We start from the raw sequence: 22,205 nt of genomic DNA, 5'->3' as shown, positions 1-22,205 counted from the left end.
TTTGGAGTTGGTCTATGCGTTTCTTGTTTACATGTCCAAGACGACAATGCCACAATGATGCTTTATCTAGGCTAGTAGAAGAATCAATACACAACACATTATTTCCTAAGTTGTCTACAATCGACACAGTTTCATACACGCCATCACAAGGTAATGCTTTAAAATAAAACACATTATTAAAGAAAGCATTAATACCACCACATTCATTATCAAACGAAAAGGTAAAACCTTGTTTGTACAAAGCATGAAAAGAAATAATATTCCTCGCCATTTCAGACGAGTATACACATTTATTCAAATCTAATTTTAACCCATTATTAAGCAACAAAGTATAAACTCCAATCTTGGAAACAGGTGAAGCCTTCCTATTCCCCATGATTAAGTTTATCTTCCCGTGCTCCACATCCTCACTTCTTCTTAGGCCCTGCAAATCAGAACATATGTGAATACCACATCCTGTATCAAGCACCCAAGAGTTAGAATATGTTGAGTAATTAGACAATATAGTGTAAATACCTGCATAGGTGGGTTTCACTTTCCCATCCTTTAGATCCTGCAAGTACTTAGGGCAGTTTCGCTTCCAGTGTGCCTTTTCATGGCAATAAAAGCATTCAGCATCCTTTGGAATGGCAGAAGGAGTGACAGAACCGTTCTTAGTCTTGGATGAGGAGCCTTCAAGAGACTTTCCCTTGGTACCCTTCGAAGGGTGCTTCCTCTTTTTCCCTTTGCCTTGCCCAATAGCTAAAACAGGGGTAGAAGTTGGAGTAGGAGTAGTAGAGGTAACAACCGCTTTACCCTTAAGACCGGTTTCAGCGGTCTTCAAGAGTCCTTGAAGCTTGCTGAGGGTAACTTCCTCCTTGTTCATATGATATGTCATTCGAAAATGATCATAACAAGAAGGCAAGGAGTGCAAAATGATGTCAATTGCCAACTCCTCGGGGATGTTAACATTCAGCTTCAGCAAACGGTCCACATACCTTTGCATCTTTTGCATGTGGCCCGTGACGGATTCACCGTCCTTCATGCGGGTAGTTATTATGGAGAAGATTATTTCATACCGCTCCTGACGAGCACTCTGATGGTACCTTTCCATCAAGTCTTGGTGCATCTCAAAAGGGTAGAAATCTTCATATGACTTTTGGAGCTCGGCTGTCATTGTGGCCATCATGATACATGCCACCTTAGTAGCATCTCTCTCATGAGTCCTGAATTCAGCGATCTCCTCAGGAGTAGCAGTAGACTCATCAAGTTCTTTTAACTCCTTATCGAGGACATATTCCTTGTCCTCGTAACGAGTAACCATCCTGATGTTCCTAATCCAATCCATGAAGTTGGAACCATCAAAGATGACCCTCCCACAAAGATTCATGAGAGAGAAAGAACCAGTTGGGTTAGAGCCTGAAGCATTAGTGTTGGAAGACATCTGAAAGAAGAAAGTAAGTTTAGATTAGATATTTAGGATCCTTAATAAGACACCCAAATGTAATATTAAGGCTAGGATCCAATCACAATATATTACACTTAGAAGAGGGATGCCGTAATCTAAGTAATAATATATTTGAAAGGTAGGCGAATGACGATTCACCAATTTCCACCATGAAAACGAAATGATTAATTAGTTTTAATTGGATTTGAAATTCCTAGATTCTTTTGAGATTCATTGAACTTTTCAATGGCATGTTTCAATCTCGATTGTGCCCTTCAAGTTTTGTGACTGGGATGCCGAGGATCACAAAACAAGGTGTGAATAACCATGCTAACTCACTTGGTACTCCTAATATTATCACCTAATCAATGTGCCGGTTAACCACACACGCTCCATTGATCTATGACAACATTAAGTTACCCTTCGTGATCCTTACTAGTCTAATTAGTGTGCCGGTTAACCACACACGCTCCACTAACGACTTGGTAAGGTACAAAGTGTGAATTCCATGGATTAGCACCATGTTCACATTTTCCTAAAATAACTAAGATTGGGAATTAAAAGAGTTTAGTTATTTTATAATATTCATTATACTTTTAATGAGGATTTAAAGTCGTTGTTCTACCCGTTCGGCTAACGACCCTCCACCGATCAAGCAAGCGGTGGGTGAGAGTATACACCCATTAAGTCGCCATTTTATAGGCAACAACCTTATACCCACCTTATAGACCGGCTTCGTGAATGAGGCCTACTAACGATAAAACGACTTATTCTTATACATATATATAATAATTAACCATTAATGTTATAAATAGTATAAGGGTTGAATTTTAACTATTAAAACTCTAAGGTTTGGAATTAAAGTTTATTAAAGTGTGTGAAACTTTACAAATTCCAAAACTTGAGGACAAGTTTTGTAACTTTGCAAAACTCTTCATTTCATAACTTATGAATTAAAGGTTCATAAAAATGAAGACTCTTCATTTTCATGTAACTTATGTGTTTTAAGTGTGTGTTAAATGAAAGTGACCTTTGGTAATCCATAACTTGAGGACAAATTATGGACTCCATTAAAACACATAAATGATTAAAAATTAATTCTAAACAATTCAGCAAATAATTCCTATCATTTTCTAAATTCATAAGAACATGAACATGATCATCAAAAATTCAAGAATTATATGAACACATAAAATCATGGATTTTTGATATATGCTATTGTAAATGGATTAGAACAACCATTACACCAACTAAAATAAGTTTTACAACACCAAAACAATTTAGGGTAATGTTTCCAGTCCATTTCCAGCAGCAAAAGTCGAGATTCTGCATTCTTTCGATCCTACTCGCCGAGTGCACGAACGGACTCGTCGAGTAGGTTGAAGTTTGCCTTGGACTCGGCGAGTCCCCCCAATGGACTCGGCGAGTCTAGCATGCAGACAGCAACGATTTCGACTTTTTTCACTATTTTGCATCAAGTATCAAACAAGCAAGCCTAGGCTCTGATACCACTGTTGGGTTTTGAGCAATCTAACACTTCCTAAGTGTGCATCCAACCCTAATAAACCTTGGATCTATGTTTGTCTAAATACATGCAAAATAATAATTTTCCAAGGTTTATAACCTATCTAACATGGCATGGGGAACATTTCAACATAAAAGAGTTAGAAGAGATTACATACCTTTGTTGTGTTGGGTTCTTAGGAGTTTGAGGGCCAAGCACCAATAGTGTGAATGCCTCAAATGGAATCACAAACACCACAAACTCTTGGAAAACTTTGAGAGAGTATACACACTCTTGTATTTTCGGCCACACACATGCACACACACACTAGAACACTAGCTTTCTCTTAGGCTATCTTTTGCTCACTTTCATGCTCCATAAGCATGCTTATATAGTATGCATGGTTAGGGTGAAACCCTAATAACCCATGTCTTTTCCTATTCCAAGGATCCATGGGTTAAAAGCTCCATGGATCATCCATGGACTTCCACATAAGCCTAGCCCATTAACAAATGAGTATTAGCCCACACTATATAAAACAAATAGCCCATAATTTAATTAGTATTCCTTTTAATCTCTAAATTAATCCATAATTAATTTAAGACTAAAACTAATTAAATAACGTAACTTCATATTAATATATTATAACTCATAATATATTAATAAACATATGTGTATAACTCTCATAAAATTATCCATAATAGTTTGGATGAGATGCAACCCAAATGGACCATGCCGGTCGGGTCAAGTATATACCAAATAAGTTATGGACTTAGACACCTTATCCAACAACAGTATCTGTGGTTGATAACTTAGGAAATAATGTATTGTGTATTGATTCTGTTAATAATAATAACTTGGATAAAGTATCATTATGGCATTGTCGTCTTGGACATATAAGCAAGAAACGCATAGGCCAACTCCAAAAGGATGAAGTCTTGGAGTCATTTGACCTAAAGTCAGATGATAGTTGCGAATCATGCTTACTTGGAAAAATGACAAAGTCACCCTTCACAGGCTCGTGTGAAAGGGGTGAAGGTTTGTTGGACCTTGTACACACGGATGTGTGTGGACCATTAAAACATGCCACAAGGGATGCTAATCGTTATTATTTGACTTTTACTGATGATTACAGTGGATATGGATATGTCTACTTGATCAAGCATAAGTCAGAGACTTTCGAAAGGTTTAAGGAATTTAAATAGGAAGTCGAGAATCAATTGGGCAGGAACATTAAGATGCTTCGATCCGATCGTGGTGGTGAGTATCTTAGTTCAGAGTTCCTTGACTATCTAAGGGAATGTGGGATAGTCTCACAATTGACAACTCCCAGAACACCACAGTTGAATGGTGTGGCCGAGAGGTGTAATCGAACCTTGTTGGATATGGTTCGATCCATGATGAGTCGAGCTTCGCTACCAATCTCATTTTGGGGGTATGCCTTAGAGACTGCCACCCATATCCTTAATCTAGTCCCTACAAAGAAAGTTGCCAAAACTCCTAACGAGATGTGAACTGGTAAAGTACACAAACTAGACCACATCAAGATTTGGGGTTGCGAGGCTTTCATGAGATGCGAGATTCACGATAAGCTCGAACCCCGAAGCGAGAGGTGTATTTTCATCGGCTACCCATAGCAATCCTTTGGTTACCTCTTCTACAGACCTAGTGAAAATGTGGTCTTTGTAGCTAGGAGGGCTTTCTTTAGAGAGAGAGTTCATAAGCCAAGGAAACAGTGGGAGGCAAGTTGATCTTGAAGAAATTCAAGAGTCAAGAGGTGAAGGAACTTCAAACCCTAGCACTCAACTTGAGGAGGAAACTCCTGTTGAGCCAATTGACAAGTCTATACCTCTGAGGCAGTCCACAAGGGTTAGGAATGCTCCTGAGCATTACTATGGATTCCATATTACTGCAGAAAGGCATACACTTATCAGTGATGAGACACTGATAGGTCTGGATGAACCTAGCAGTTACGCAGAAGCCATGGCAGGCCCTGAGTCAGCCAAGTGGAAAGAGGCAATGGATAGCGAAATACAGTCCATGTATGACAATCATGTTCGGAACTTGGTTGAAAATGTACTAGGTCGTAAGACAGTAGGGTGCAAATGGGTCTTCAAGAAGAAGACCGACATGGATGGTAAAGTACACACTTATAAGGCTAGACTGGTTGCAAAGGGCTTCTCTCAAATTCCTGGAGTGGACTATGATGAGACCTCTTCTCTAGTAGCCAAGATTAAGTCTATTCAGGTTCTGTTGGCCATAGCTGCATTTCATGACTATGAAATATGGCAAATGGATTTCAAAACCGCTTTCCTTAATGGAAAGTTGGCTGAAGATGTTTACATGAGTCAGCCAGAGGGTTTTGTCAGCAACGAGTACCCTAATAGAGTGCGTAAGCTTGAGAAATCCATTTATGGATTGAAGCAAGCACCTCGCAGATGGAATCTTTGCTTTGATGAAAAGGTCAAGGAATTTGGCTTTTCTAGGAGTGAAGATGAGTCTTGCGTGTATGTCAAGGCTAGTGGGAGTATAGTTAGCTTTTTGGTGTTGTATGTGGATGACATACTACTCATATGCAGGAAGTTAAGTCCTGTCTTGGGAAGTGTTTCTCTATGAAGGACCTAGGAGAAGCTACCTATATTCTAGGGATAAGGATCTTGAGAGATCGGAGTAAAAGACTAATTGGACTTAGTCAGAGTACCTACTTGGATAAGGTGCTGAAGAGATTCAGCATGCAGGACTCCAAGAAAGGAGAGTTACCCATCCAGAGTAACACCAGATTGAGTAAGACACAAAGCCCTAGCACTGAGGCTGAGATAGCAGAAATGAGTCGAACCCTGATGTAGCCTTTGCCCTGAGCATGGTTAGTAGGTATCAGGCGAACCCTGGCAAGGCACAGTGGACTGCGGTAAAGAATATCCTCAAGTACCTACGGAGGACTAAGGATTGGGTCCTTACCCTCGGTGGGAGTGATGACTTGAGAGTTGTAGGGTATAGTGATGCTAGTTTCCAAACTGATAGGGATAATTTCTGCTCTCAGTCGGGCTGGGTCTTTACCCTAAATGGAGGAGCAATTTCTTGGAAGAGTTCCAAGCAAGAGATAGTGGCTGATTCAACTTCTGAATCAGAGTATATTGCAGCTAGCGAGGCGGCAAAGGAGGCGATATGGCTGAAGAACTGCATTGGAGACCTTGGAGTTGTACCAGCTATTAAAGAGCCAATGGAAATTTTCTGTGATAGTGAAAGTGTTGTTGCCTTAGCCAAGGAACCAAGGGATCACGGGAGATCCAGACACATCGACAGAAAATACCATTTTATCAGACATCGGATAGAAGAAGGACTCCTCGTGGCAAAGAGGGTATCATCGGATGAGAACCCAGCAGATCCCCTCACGAAGGGACTGACTCGGGTTAAGCATCTCCAGCATGCTCGGAGCATAGGGCTGAAGGATGATATTAGATTTAGTATTTAGATAACCTAGAAATTTGTAAAGTGTAATTGACATTAGATGATGAATACAAGGTGTTTTATTTATGAGTAAAGTGTTGCTATCTCTTGTCGATCGTTTACTATATTTCTTTTGCATGTTTTGACTTCCAGAATAATTTTGTTTGGTATAACATATTATTCAAACCTCCACAGTCGGTCATATGTCGGAAGTAGGTATGAATCAAGACTATCATGATTGGTTGCAGAGGTCTAAGGTGTTGGACAAGGCTACAACAATCATGAGTGCTCATAAGTTCTGAGCATTGGACTCAACCCACGCTCACTGGAATCACTTCATGGAATTCTATCTCGAGTGATCGTGAGACGGTAATATCATATAAGTCTTCAAACCTAGAGATATGATTTGTTACTTACAAGTTGGTTATGAATTGATTGTACGAAAACGCATTGGTAACTCGATGTTATAAAACGTGCTTTTGTGTATAATTCAATGAGTGGTAGAACAAACATATGAGTCGATGTTTATCTGTTCCTTCTTGGATTAGAAGCTGATATCTGGGCACCTCGATGATTTTTTTTTGACCTATGTACCGGGCCCGGTTACAACTAAGTTGATGTGTTCAATTAAGTTCTTTGTCAAACAAATCGGAAATCGGGAAACAAACTGCTGGACAATAAGTAAGACATTGTTCCATGTGTTTGTCCGGCTGATATCTAGAACAGAGGATTATATGATCACTTATCTTAAATGGCGTATCAACATCTTCTCAGTTCCGAGAGACCTTGAAAGAGCTACGATTTCCGGTCGGTTCCTGAAGTACTGGAGTTATAGTTATTAGACTTATCCAAGTGGGAGACTGTTGGATAAGGTGTCTAAGTCCATAACTATTTATGGTTAGTACTTGACCCGACCCGGCATGGTCCATTTGGGTTGCATGGCACCATGCAATTGTATAGACTAAATGAGAGGAATAACACTTGGAGATTATTAATATATTATAAGTTCTAATATATTAATAATATTATTTGATTAGTTTGATCAAAGAATTAATTTGGAATTAATTATGTGATCAATAGATAACAAATTAAATATATGTGGTTATTATGCAAATCATTCATATCTTGTATAGTGGGCTAAGAGGCTCCATGGATTATCAAGCTGGGTTCTACCCATAGGATGCTCCATGGATGCTCCATGGGAGTTACAAATGCATGGGTCATGGAAATAAAGAGTCATGACACATTAGGGTTTACATGGTGCAACCCTATATGTGTCAACACTATATAGGAGTCCCATTTTCCACCAAAATCGGCTACACACTTGGGGTATTCTCTCAAAAGTCTTTCCAAGAGCATTTGGTGTTGTGTGAAGCATTTGAGGCATCACACTTAGGGTGCTAGGCTCACAAGGTTTCAAGGAACATAAGAAACAACAAGACAAACATAGATCCAAGGTTATTAGGGTTGCATGTACACTTAGGAAGTGTGAGAATGCTCAAAACCCATCACCTTCGGCCTGACTGGTACGCCTACTGGCCTTCAGTCTATCTGGTCTGCTCAACTAGCATCCATCATTCCGAGTTATCTCTCCGGGAAATCCTCCCATGCATACTGTTCTAGCCCTCTAGGGGTTCCGAACTCTATATCCGTCATACAAACTCGATCCCGGCCTGATCCCAGGCCCTCCACAATCAAATACCCTTGGTATGTATCCCGCCCCGCATGCCTGTCACTTACTCATACCAGCCTACGCTCTTGGCTGACAGAACACTATTGAATCCCAAACAGCTAAACAACCTCACATGCTCATCGATCTTTCAGAGAATTTTCCAATTCTCCCCCACTTAGGGCACTGACTATCAACCACCGGTCGCTATCACCGACCTCCCAAAACAACCCTGCACAAAACCAACATTTACATGCGGACTGATTCCCACTAGCACAAAAACCTTCACAAAATCACATATCAACACTAATCGACCCGAGCTCAAAAGAACCTCAAACTGCGGCTAACCACTCCTCAGAATGCAGATGCTACCCGACATTCAGACCAACGCCAGATTTCCACTAATAACCCCCAGGAAGGATAACCAACGAAATTCCCAACACTAACCCATAACCAAACCATAACCCTCAAAGAACAACGAATACCGCACCAAAAACCGCACAATAAGACTAGCAGATAAACAATACTCCACAGTAATCACAAGATAAACAAGACATCAAGAAAGAAACATACCCGCGGCTGCATCCGACACTGCTCTGACCTCCTCTGCTGTAAGCTGAAAAGCACGACCTTGAGCCCTTGGGGGCTTCGCTCCACCCTGACCTCCACCCGTGATCCTCAGAGTGGCCGGTGCTGGAGCCTGCACCGGTCCCGCAGCGAGCTGTGGACAGTTGACCCTCAAATGTCCAACCTAATGACAATGAAAACAAATCCTCAAATACCGAACCGGCGCTGACTGCCGACAATCCCTCGCATAGTGCCCCTCCTTTCTGCACTTGCGGCATGTGTCACACCCCAAAACCAAGAACGGCGGAAACGTTCTGGGGCGGAGGACGTCATGTACAGTATCACAACAATGTAAAGTATTAAGCAAGCTACAACATCATCCATTGCATTAATAAAATAATTATTATACAAGTGTGTTCTGTCAAATTATAATAGACACTAAAGCATAAATCAAAATGAAAGATGAGTCTTGAACAAGCTCCATCTTCTCTAAACCTTGCATCGGTACCTGTCTATAGATGACATGAGGATACAAGTAATTTTGAAAGCGAGTATCAACTTTAAAGCTGGTGAGATCATAAGTATTTTAGTGTCTTAATTTGTAAGTAAGTATTTGTATGTATGAATTTGTATGTAAGAATTTGTAAGTAAGTATTTGTATGTATGAATTTGTATGTAAGAATTTGTAAGTATATATGAATTGTAAGTATTGAAAGTGTATATGAACTGTAAGTATGAAAATGTTTGTAAAACAACTGTAAATGTTTGAAAAACCCTAGAAATCCCTATGATTCCTACTATCATATGAAGGTGTCTTCTACCAAGACCTAACTGCTCGGAATGTAATCTTCTACCAAGACCTAACTGCTCTGAATGTACGTTTCTTGTAAAAGTGTGTAATTTTCCAAGTGTAACTATCATTAAACAAAATATAGTTTTTACATTCAATGCTTAAATGAGAAGATCACTAAGTATATGTAAAGGGAAAATTTATGTAGTATTGTAGTGTAGTGCTGTAAGAACTACTGCTGTACTAACTACCTTAAACCGGATTTATATTAAGGCATCATGTGATTAATTGCACCATGCTATTGACTGGTAACAACGACATAAGTATGGTCGTAAAAAGGAATGATGTTTGCCACCCGCAGACCTGCAGGTCCAGCTGTAGCTAGCAGCAAGGTGTAGGATAGGCAATCCAGTATAGATCTATACGCAAACTCATGCTCTCCCTCCAAGAGAATTCTGGCTACAACTCGGGCCATGACATTTAAGGCATGCTCCGATACAGTGGATCACGATTATGTCCACGTTGTAATGTATATGTAATGTACGGAAAAGTTCTACGTGTGCTATCTGTGATGTGTGTTCTCCCTCTATCTAGCAAGTATAGTAATGTACTGTAATGTTCTAGCTGTAGTGTACGTGCTCTCTATCTAGCAAGTATAGTAATGTACTGTAATGTTCTAGCTGTAGTGTATGTCCTCTCTATCTAGCAAGTATAGTAATGTACTGTAATGTTCTAGCAAGTATTGACTCATGAATGAACTGACTCATTGTATGGTATCGCGTTCTAGTATTGTTCTAGTATCTTCCTAAACTACCCGTATGGTAGTTTACTAGTAATCTAAGTGGTACATATGGACATGTATGTATACCCTTGCTACCCAAGGGCATGTGTCACAACTAGAAATTTTGTGTCTTGTAATCACTATACTCAAGTAAAATGTTGAATCAAAAACTTAAGAGCATGTATGATGCTTACTTTATGACATCAAAAATTGCAATCTAATACACCATACAAGCACTACAAATAGTCAACAAGCAATTGGAAACCCTAGAAGTTCTTGTTTAGGTCCATTTTGGACTAGGACTTCCTTAATGGACTCAATGGACCAATAAGCTTCCAATTTGACTATCATGGGTTTAGAACCTTTTAATGGGCTCTAATTGAACCTACATTCATTTATTCCAACAATTTGGGCCACATTAGGCCTAGAATGGAATAAATCAACTTCATGAAACATTATGGGCCATAATTAACTTAAACTAGCCCAACAAAGTATAAAAAAAATCACACTTATATCTTATAATCATCCAAACTAACTCTAATATTGGGCTTAGGGGCATTAAAGCCCAAAACTTTTCTTTCCTTTTAAAATTTCGGCCCAAAAGCCCAAGACCAAAGATGAAGAGTTGACTTCATCATGCCACCTCATTATTACCTCTTGGTTCTCCATGCAACATGTCTCATACTTCCATGCATACATCACCTCAAGGTCTCTTCTTTTTCCTCTCTCTCACTCTCGGCCGAATACACACACATACACTCACCAAAATTTCCTTTCATTCTCTCTAAGTCTTGAAGAACATCCCCTCACCCTTCTTCAAAAATTTCGAGAATCAAGAGCTTCTCAAGGAGGCTTTTCCCACAAAATCATCATCTAAGGTAAGTTGATGACTAATCCATGATCTAGCTACTTCATTTCCATCAAAAATCTCTTCTAAATCTATTCCAACTTGTGATCATGCACCTTAGAAGTTACCAAACTCGAGATCTACCAAGGAAAGGTGCTAGGGCCGAAAATCACTTCATTTTTCTCCCATCTTTTCTCCAAAACCGAAACCACACCCAAGGTGAGCTTCATACCCCCTTATTTTCGGTTTTTATAAGTTTTGTGGGGGGGGGGGGGGAATACAAGCAAATGTGTAGATCTATCATTATGTGTATGCCTTGTATGATTTCTATGTTTATTTACATACTTTTGTGTATTTATGGTGTTGAAACTAGTCAAAAGGACCTAAAAATCGAGATTTGTGTTGTGATGCATGAAACAAGTGCTAAAACATATCATTATACATAAGTCATTACTAGAAAAATAACCAAGTTGGTTTAGATGAACATCTTGGGCTAAAAATCACATTTTTGGACTTAAAATGCTAAGAATATGAAGTTTAAGGGCCCAAAATGTCAAAATACAAATTCTGGAGGCTAAGAAGTGTCAAAACAGTTTCATAAAGGAATTTTTCCAGAAATATACACTTTAGAATGTTTAAAATGTGAATTTCTAAACTTAATGGGCTAAAAATGAACTTTTCGGCCCAATAGGGCCCAATATGCGAAATTTTCCAATTTGAGGGGCTGAAACTGTGTTTTTCCGTAAAACAGTGGACTACTAGAGTTCCAAGTCCTTTTGAAAGGTTAAAAATGCTTTTCATAATTAAAAAGGACCAAAGTTGCAAAAAATTTCCAATTTGGGCCAAAAGTGTAAAATTGCAAAAAAGAGAGGTTACAGCCGAGAAAACTGTGTTTTGAGGGACTAAAACTATTTTCAACTAAAAATGTGCTGAAAAATATCAATTTCAATAAGTTTTGGTGTTAGAATGCCAAGAAAAATGGTTTAAGGACTAAACCGGAAATTAATTTATTCAAAGGGTTGAAAAAGTAAATTTGCAAAATAAAGAGGGGCTGTAAACAGAAAAATTTCAATGTTAATTCAATACATCCGTTGTGATCAAATATTGACACTGCGACTACCGACGAATTACAATACACAACAACACCGAAAATCGTTATCAAACGAATTGATTCGGTCTCGAATCAATAACAAATCCGAAACTACTAACACGACGACAACTCGATTCATACACGGAAAACTTGGGAATTCAATACACACGTGAGAGTGCACAGACGTCGATACACCATCTTTGGGCCCAAAAGTGTAAAATCTTGTTTGTTGGGCCTAGCTAGCCCAATGACCTGATCTTTAGGCCCGAAGACATCAACCTTACGAGTTGTTGGGTCTTACATGATCCAACACAGCATAAAAGGACTTTCAATGGCAACGTGCTACTGGTCCCCAAGGGTCCTTCGGTACTGCTAGCAAAGTCGAGAATTCACCAATGCGAGTTGGGCTAAGGGCCCTTCGCATTCACTATAGCCTTGAACGACGTAGGGAAGTACCTGGGGCTTCGCACTCACTTTTTCCCCTCGGTCGTGGGGCTACATGAGTCCGGGTGGTTGGGTTAAGTGAATAGTGCGAGCGAAGCCTAAGGGAATCGTTTGTACGGTTGTCAACTGGTCATTTTCATTAATGTACGTTTACAACAATTCACAATCCACAATTAATCCAACGTCCCCGAAGCTCAACGAATACACCTATCGTAACGAAATAACGAAACTTAAAATTATTTAATGCAAAGTAATGGGAAAACGTCGGGTTTTCCTAGGATTTTCAATTATTACACCTACGAATTACATACCGAGTTTTACAAATCGTACTCTTACATTGATAGAAACAAACAAGCATACTTTCGGATCTTCACACCTTTTATACTATACAATTTTCAGAAAATATCGGATTTTCTGGTGGTTTTCAAAACAATACAAAACATTGGATTTCAAACATTACATATGAACTCACCAACATTTCATATGTTGACGTTTTTCAAAGTACTTGTATTCTCAGGTAATAGATAAAGTGAAGGAAGAATTGTACTCTATGACGTTTTGCTGTTGTTTAATTAATATCGAACAATTTACTTTTGGGAATGTAATATTTTGAAACTATGTACTGAATGTAAACGCTACCAGTTGTAATATTCCAATGCTTGGTATTGTATGATGTTATGTTTCATGTATATTCATTGTGATGGTATTCAATTGAGTCACGACAGCCCCCGGACGTTTCCGCCGTCTGGTTCGGGGGTGTGACAGGTTGGTATCAGAGCTCTGTTTATAATGAACTAGCATATCGAACCATACATTGATATGCAACTATAAACCAAAAGAGGGACTAACATAACTCTGAACAAAACAAGTAAAAATACAACAATAAAACATCTTTGCTTTCATTAGGAACAGGGAACATAATGCCGAACCAAACAATATAATGCTAGTATCTCGGTTAATTCAGGACTATTCTTAGTGGTACCAAGGAGTGGATGTAGCCTGATCAACTACATTCTCTCCAAAGTATAACCAACACACGTTCTGATGAGATCGGGATAGCTAGGGAACCTAAAACTATACCCTTTTATCACCAAAAAGAGAACGTCTATTTAGTATATATTATAGACGTGGGAGTGACGATAGTTTATACTTTCCCCCTGTCGTCATGGAGGGAGATCAGCTGGGTATCCAGTTCCATCAAGTTCTAGTGGCTCACGGGATGCTTGAAAATGAACCGGAAGGGAATCCAGAGGAAGCACACAACGTCGGACCTGACGAATACATAGACACCGACTACGAATTTGGAGAGACCGACGACGACGTCGAGGAAGGCCAAGACGGGAACAAGGACCACATCCCGCTGTGTGAGAACGAGGCGCAACCAGACCACCCCGCTCCACCAATGAACCCTCCAAGGGAGAACCGTTCCCCCGAAGCTGAGATCGCCGCACTGCAACAACAGCTGTATGCTATGGAGGCTTGGGCAGTGCGAGCTGAGCATGAGAGGGATTAGGTTATTGGAGACATGACGGAGATGGCTCAGTTACTGGCGGAACATTTCGGCATATGACCCCGCCACTACGTAGGATGCAGATCGTCGTGGTTAGGGATAGACACATCTTAGTAGGTCGTTAGGAACTATGCTATGTACCCCCGACTCTATGTTTAAGTGACTACACTACTCATAGAGTCGCTATGCTGTCGAACTAGTGTCACTCATGTATGCTCTTACGAGCAAATTTTCATATATCAAATGCGGATAATATTAGTAAACTTTTACGTTCTTTGTTATGATATTACAAATTGCTATGTGTTGAGAATCTATGATTGTATGTTGAATGGTAGGAATGTTTTAGTACGTACATTGCACCTAGTCAGTAGGGTCACAACCTTCTAGAAACCCCAAACACTCAAAATCTTTCCGTTTCATGACAGAAAGATGCCTCGCCGACCTACTCGCGGAAACCCTAGACCAACCCCACCCGAAGTTGACTCTACTGCATTCCAGGCAGTCGTGTCTGCTGCGGTCACCACAGCTATGGCACAACTCCACCAAGGGAATAACGGAGGAGGCAACGGGCAAGGGGTAGGGAGTTCGAACAACGGGATGAATCAATGACCTACTAAAACATGTACCTACAAGGACTTTACAAATGCCAAACCACGAACTTTTAACGGAACTGGAGGAGTGATCACTCTGAAGCGATCGATCGAGAAGGTGGAATCGGTATTCGAGATATGCGATTGTCCTGAGCAGATGAAAGTGAAGTTCGCGGCCTGCACTTTTGTCGATCAAGCGCTCACCTGGTGGAGCGGACATGTGGAAGCCATGACACTTCCTGTAGCCAACTCTATGCCGTGGGTGGAGATGAAAGAAATGCTGATGGCTGAATACTGCCCACGAGGTGAGATTCAGAAAATGGAGCAAGAGCTATGGAACCTCACTGTGCAGAATGCGAATATCGATGCCTACATATCGAGATTTAGTGAACTGCCTCTGTTGTGCCCGAGTATGATCACCTCGGAAGGAAAGAAGATTGAGCGATTCATCTGGGGACTAACATCATCAATTCAAGGAAATGTGATAGCTGCAAACCCCGAAACATATGACAGTGCAAAAAGATTGGCAAAGAAGCTGTATGACCATAAGAACAAAAAGGGTGAGAAGCCAGTGGAGGCTGAAGGAAAGAAGGAAGGTCATGGCAAGAAGGGCAAAAACAATAAGAGGAAGGGGCGCCAGGGCCCCGAAACCTCTAAAAAGCAGCAGACAGTGACGGTTAACGCTGTCACCACACCGGTTCCAGCTGCACCACATGCTCCAGCCTCAGCTGCTTCAAATGCTTCAAGACCTTATTCCGGTAATCTTCCCAAGTGCAACAAGTGCGGTTTCCATCACCATGGAGAATGCAAGGAATTACAGTGCACTAGTTGCAACCGAAGGGGACACATGGCGAAGTACTGCAGGGCTTATCCTCCCCAGAACCAACAACAGGGAAACAACAACCACAAGAACAATCGCAACAACAACAACGTCACCACCGGCGGCAACAATGCAGGGCCTAGCCACACCTGCTATAGGTGTGGAAGGACTGGGCATTTCCGCCAAGACTGCCCTAACAACAACAATCCAGGAAACGGAGGAACAGGAAGGATGCTGACCATGGATCAGGTAGAGGCGATTCAGGACCCCGCTGTTGTTACCGGTACGTTTCCCCTAAACCTCACTTATGCATGCATCCTATTTGACACCGGAGCTGAGCGAAGTTTCGTAAGCAATAAGTTTAAGCATTTATTAAAACAACAACCCCAGAAGCTAAATGAAACCTTTACGGTGGAAATGGCCAATGGGAAAACCGAATCTACCAGGGAAATCTACATCGGATGTACCCTAACCCTCAATCAACACATCTTTCGAATAGACTTGATGCCTGTATCAATTAGGAGTTTCGATGTGATTATTGGCATGGACTGGTTAAGCCCCCACCATGCTGAAATTATGTGTCACGAGAAGGCCGTTCGCCTTCGCCTACCCAATCACGAAACTCTAGTAATTTACGGAGACAAACCTAGCATGAACCTTTGCCTCATCTCGTGCATCAAGGCACACAAACATCTATGAAAGAACAACTTGGCGTTCCTGGCTCACATAGTTGATAAGACCAAGGAAGAGGTTAACGTTCAAGACATTCCCGTAGCATGTGAGTTCCCAGACGTGTTTCCTGAAGATCTTCCAGGAGTACCCCCGGAGAGACAAGTGGAATTTCGAATCGACCTCGTTCCAGGAGCAACTCCTCTCGCTAAATCACCCTATCGGTTAGCTCCTGCTGAGATGCAGGAATTATCCAGCCAACTCAGTGAACTCTTGGACAAAGGATTCATCCGCCCAAGTTACTCGCCATGGGGAGCTCCAGTCCTCTTTGTCAAAAAGAAGGATGGATCTTTTAGAATGTGCATCGATTACAGAGAGTTAAATAAACTCACTGTTAAAAATCGCTACCCACTCCCATGAATCGATGATCTATTTGACCAGCTCCAAGGAGCTAGTTATTTTTCTAAGATAGATCTACGATCCGGATATCACCAACTCAAAGTCCGGGAAGACGATATTCCAAAAACCGCTTTCCGAACTCGCTACGGACATTATGAATTTGTCGTAATGCCCTTCGGTCTGACAAATGCCCCTGCCGCATTTATGGACCTAATGAATCGAATCTGTCGAACATTCCTCGACAACTCTGTCATTGTTTTCATCGATGACATCCTCATCTATTCTCAAAGCAAAGAAGAGCATGGCCAACATCTCCGACAAGTCCTGGAAACTATGCTATCGGAAAAGCTATACGCAAAACTCTCCAAGTGTGAGTTCTGGCTCCGGAGTGTGAACTTCCTAGGTCATGTAGTTAGCCAAGATGGAATTCATGTGGATCTCTCTAAAGTCAAAGATGTTGAAGGATGGGCAATCCCGACAACACCCATGGAAATCCGTCAATTCTTGGGTCTAGCAGGCTATTATAGAAGATTCATTCAAAACTTCTCTAAGATCCCCAAACCACTTACCTCGCTTACACAAAAAGGGCGTACCATTCAAATGGACGGACAAACAAGAAGCCGCATTAAGTACCCTGAAACAAGCTCTCTGTAGCGCCCCGGTACTATCGCTACCAGAGGGAACGGAAGATTTCGTGGTCTACTGTGACGCGTCAAATCAGGGCTTAGGTTGCGTTCTCATGCAGCGTGGAAGGGTGATAGCTTACGCATCTCGCCAACTAAAACGCACGAAGTAAATTATGCGACCCATGACTTGGAATTGGGAGTTGTGGTCTTCGCTCTGAAAATTTGGAGGCACTACCTGTTCGATACGAAGTGCACCATCTTCACGGACCACAAAAGTCTCCAACACATCTTGAACCAGAAAGAGTTGAACATGAGGCAACGAAGATGGGTTGAATTATTAAACGATTACGAGTGTGAGATCAAGTACCACCCAGGCAAGGCCAACGTGGTAGCCGACGCATTAAGTCGGAAGGAGTACTCAAATCGTCGTACGAAAACTCTCTCTATAACCATTCAATCTCACCTAGTCACTCAAATTGCGGTAGCCCAGTCGGAAGCCATGAAAGCGGAAAACAGGGCAAGCGAAGCACTGCACGGGATGGAGAAGAACCTAGAGGCAAAGGAGAATGGAGTATACTACTTCATGAACCGTATTTGGGTCCCAAAAATCGGAGGATTTTGGGAGGTAGTTATGAAAGAAGCCCATAAGACGCGATACTCTGTTCATCCTGGTTCAGACAAGATGTATTTGGATATTAAACAACACTACTGGTGGCCTAACATGAAGGCGGAAATTGCTACCTATGTTAGTAAATGCCTGACGTGTGCCAAGGTAAAGGTGGAATACCAGAAGCCCTCAGGGTTATTACAGCAACCGGTAATTCCTGAGTGGAAATGGGAGGGAATTTCTATGGATTTCGTGACCAAGCTACCCAAAACGTCGGATGGACTAGACACCATATGGGTAATAATCGACCGACTGACGAAGTCTTCCCATTTCCTGCCAATCAAAGAATCCTACAAGATGGAGAGATTGACGCGTTTATACATTCGAGAAATCGTGAGACTCCACGGAGTACCAGTGTCTATTATCTCGGATAGGGACAGTAGGTTCACGTTACGTTTTTGGCAATCACTCCATAAGGCAATGGGAACTCATCTCGACATGAGCACCGCTTATCATCCGCAAACGGATGGTCAAAGCGAACGAACCATCCAAATGCTCGAAGAAATGCTCCGCGCATGCGTGATAGACTTTGGGAAGTCTTGGGATACCCACTTACCTTTAATCGAATTCTCATATAACAATAGTTATCATTCGAGCATCAAGGTCTCTCCTTTCGAAGCACTATACGGGTGTAAGTGTAGATCACCGTTATGTTGGGCTGAGGTAGGTGATACCCAACTAGCAAAAACGCATACATCAGACAAGGCACTAACAGGACCGGAGATCATTCGTGAAACCACGGAAAAGATCATCCAAATCAGAGCTCGATTACAAGCATCGCGCAACCGACAAAAGAGCTACGCCGATAAACGACGAAAACCCTTAGACTTTCAGGTCGGGGATCGAGTACTATTGAAAGTCTCACCCTAGAAAGGGGTTATTCGTTTCGGAAAACGGGGAAAACAGAACCTACGATACATTGGACCTTTTGAGATCGTCTCCCGAATAGGTCCAGTGGCGTATAAGCTGCAGCTACCCGCAGAGCTAAACAGTGTTCACCCCGTGTTCCATGTCTCTAATCTAAAGAAGTGCCTATCGGATGAAACACTCGTCATTCCCCTTGACGAGATCGAAATCAATGAGAATCTCCTGTTTGTTGAAGAGCCGGTTGAAATCATGGACAGGGAGGTGAAGTGTACTAAGCAAAGTCGCATCCCGATCGTGAAAGTACGGTGGAACGCGAAGCGTGGGCCAGAATTCACATGGGAACGCGAGGATCAAATGAAGCAAAAGTACTCTCACCTATTCTAGCATTCTCAAATCTAGCTTTCAAACAGAATTTCGGGACGAAATTCCCTCTAACGGGGGGATGATGTCATAACTAGAAATTTTGTGTCTTGTAATCACTATACTCAAGTAAAATGTTGAATCAAAAACTTAAGAGCATGTATGATGCTGACTTTATGACATCAAAATATGCAATCTAATACACCATACAAGCACTACAAATAGTCAACAAGAAATTGGAAACCCTAGAAGTTCTTGTTTAGGTCCATTTTGGACTAGGACTTCCTTATTGGACTCAATGGACCAATAAGCTTCCAATTTGACTATCATGGGTTTAGAACCTTTTAATGGGCTCTAATTGAACCTACTTTCGTTTATTCCAACAATTTGGGCCACATTAGGCCTAGAATGGAATAAATCAACTTCATGAAACATTATGGGCCATAATTAACTTAAACTAGCCCAACAAAGTATAAAAAAAAATCACACTTATATCTTATAATCATCCAAACTAACTCCAATATTGGGCTTAGGGGCATTAAAGCCCAAAATTTTCCTTTCCTTTTAAAATTTCGGCCCAAAAGCCCAAGACCAAAGATGAAGAGTTGACTTCATCATGCCACCTCATTATTACCTCTTGGTTCTCCATGCAACGTGTCTCATACTTCAATGCATACATCACCTCAAGGTCTCTTTTTCTTCCTCTCTCTCACTCTCGGCCGAATACACACACATACACTCACCAAAATTTCCTTTCATTCTCTCTAAGTCTTGAAGAACATCCCCTCACCCTTCTTCAAAAATTTCGAGAATCAAGAGCTTCTCAAGGAGGATTTTCCCACAAAATCATCATCTAAGGTAAGTTGATGACTAATCCATGATCTAGCTATTTCATTTCCATCAAAAATCTCTTCTAAATCTATTCCAACTTGTGATCATGCACCTTAGAAGTTACCAAACTCGAGATCTACCAAGGAAAGATGCTAGGGCCGAAAATCACTTCATTTTTCTCCCATCTTTTCTCCAAAACCGAAACCACACCCAAGGTGAGCTTCATACCCCCTTATTTTCGGTTTTTATAAGTTTTGTGGTGGGGGGGGGAATACAAGCAAATGTGTAGATCTATCATTATGTGTATGCCTTGTATGATTTCTATGTTTATTTACATACTTTTGTGTGTTTATGGTGTTGAAACTAGTCAAAAGGACCTAAAAATTGAGATTTGTGTTGTGATGCATGAAACAAGTGCTAAATCATATCATTATACATACTTCATTACTAGAAAAATAACCAAGTTGGTTTAGATGAACATCTTGGGCTAAAAATCACATTTTTGGACTTAAAATGCTAAGAATATGAAGTTTAAGGGCCCAAAATGTCAAAATACAAATTCTAGAGGTTAAGAAGTGTCAAAACAGTTTCATAAAGGAATGTTTCCAGAAATATACACTTTAGAATGTTTAAAATGTGAATTTCTAAACTTAATGGGCTAAAAATGAACTTTTTAGCCCAATAGGGCCCAATATGCGAAATTTTCCAATTTGAGGGGTTGAAACTGTGTTTTTCCGTAAAACAGTGGACTACTAGTGTTCCAAGTCCTTTTCGAAGGTTAAAAATGCTTTTCATAATTAAAAAGGACCAAAGTTGCAAAAAAATTTCCAATTTGAACCAAAAGTGTAAAAATTGCGAAAAAGAGAGGTTACAGCCGAGAAAACTGTGTTTTGAGGGACTAAAACTGTTTTCAACTAAAAATGTGCTGAAAAATATCAATTTCAATAAGTTTTGGTGTTAGAATTCCAAGAAAAATGGTTTAAGGACTAAACCGGAAATTAATTTATTCAAAGGGTTGAAAAAGTAAATTTGCAAAATAAAGAGGGGCAGTAAACAGAAAAATTTCATTGTTAATTCAATTCATCCGTTGTGATCAAATATTGACACTGCGACTACCGACGAATTACAATACATAACAACACCAAAAATCGTTATCAAACGAATTGATTCGGTCTCGAATCAATAACAAATCCGAAACTACTAACACGATGACAACTCGATTCATACACGGAAAACTTGGGAATTCAATACACACGTGAGAGTGCACAGACGTCGATACACCATCTTTGGGCCCAAAAGTGTAAAAGCTTGTTTGTTGGGCCTAGCTAGCCCAATGACTTGATCTTTAGGCCCGAAGACATCAACCTTACGAGTTGTTGGGTCTTACATGATCCAACACAGCGTAAAAGGACTTTCAATGGCAACGTGCTGCTGGTCCCCAAGGGTCCTTCGGTACTACTAGCAAAGTCGAGAATTCACCAATGCGAGTTGGGCTAAGGGCCCTTCGCATTCACTATAGCCTTGAACGACGTAGGGAATTACCTGGGGCTTCGCACTCACTTTTTCCCCTCGGTCGTGGGGCTACATGAGTCCGGGTGGTTGGGTTAAGTGAATAGTGCGAGCGACGCCTAAGGGAATCGTTTGTACGGTTGTCAACTGGTCATTTTCATTAATGTACGTTTACAACAATTCACAATCCACAATTAATCCAACGTCCCCGGAGCTCAACGAATACACCTATCGTAACGAAATAACGAAACATAAAATTATTTAATGCAAAGTAATGGGAAAACGTCGGGTTTTCCTAGGATTTTCAATTATTACACCTACGAATTACATACCGAGTTTTACAAATCGTACTCTTACATTGATAGAAACAAACAAGCATACTTTCGGATCTTCACACCTTTTATACTATACAATTTTCAGAAAATAGCGGATTTTTTGGTGGTTTTCAAAACAATACAAAACATTGGATTTCAAACATTACTTATGAACTCACCAACATTTCATATGTTGACGTTTTTCAAAATAGTTGTATTCTCAGGTAACAGATAAAGTGAAGGAAGAATTGTACTCTATGACGTTTTGCTGTTGTTTAATTAATATCGAACAATTTACTTTTGGGAATGTAATATTTTGAAACTATGTACTGAATGTAAACGCTACCAGTTGTAATATTCCAATGCTTGGTATTGTATGATGTTATGTTTCATGTATATTCATTGTGATGGTATTCAATTGAGTCACGACAGCCCCCGGACGTTTCGCCGTCTGGTTTGGGGGTGTGACAGCATGGGA

Source organism: Lactuca sativa, chromosome 9 (assembly GCF_002870075.4).
Source record: "Lactuca sativa cultivar Salinas chromosome 9, Lsat_Salinas_v11, whole genome shotgun sequence".
NCBI classification, from domain to species: Eukaryota; Viridiplantae; Streptophyta; class Magnoliopsida; order Asterales; family Asteraceae; genus Lactuca; species Lactuca sativa.
Note: the sequence above shows the minus strand (reverse complement) of the source record.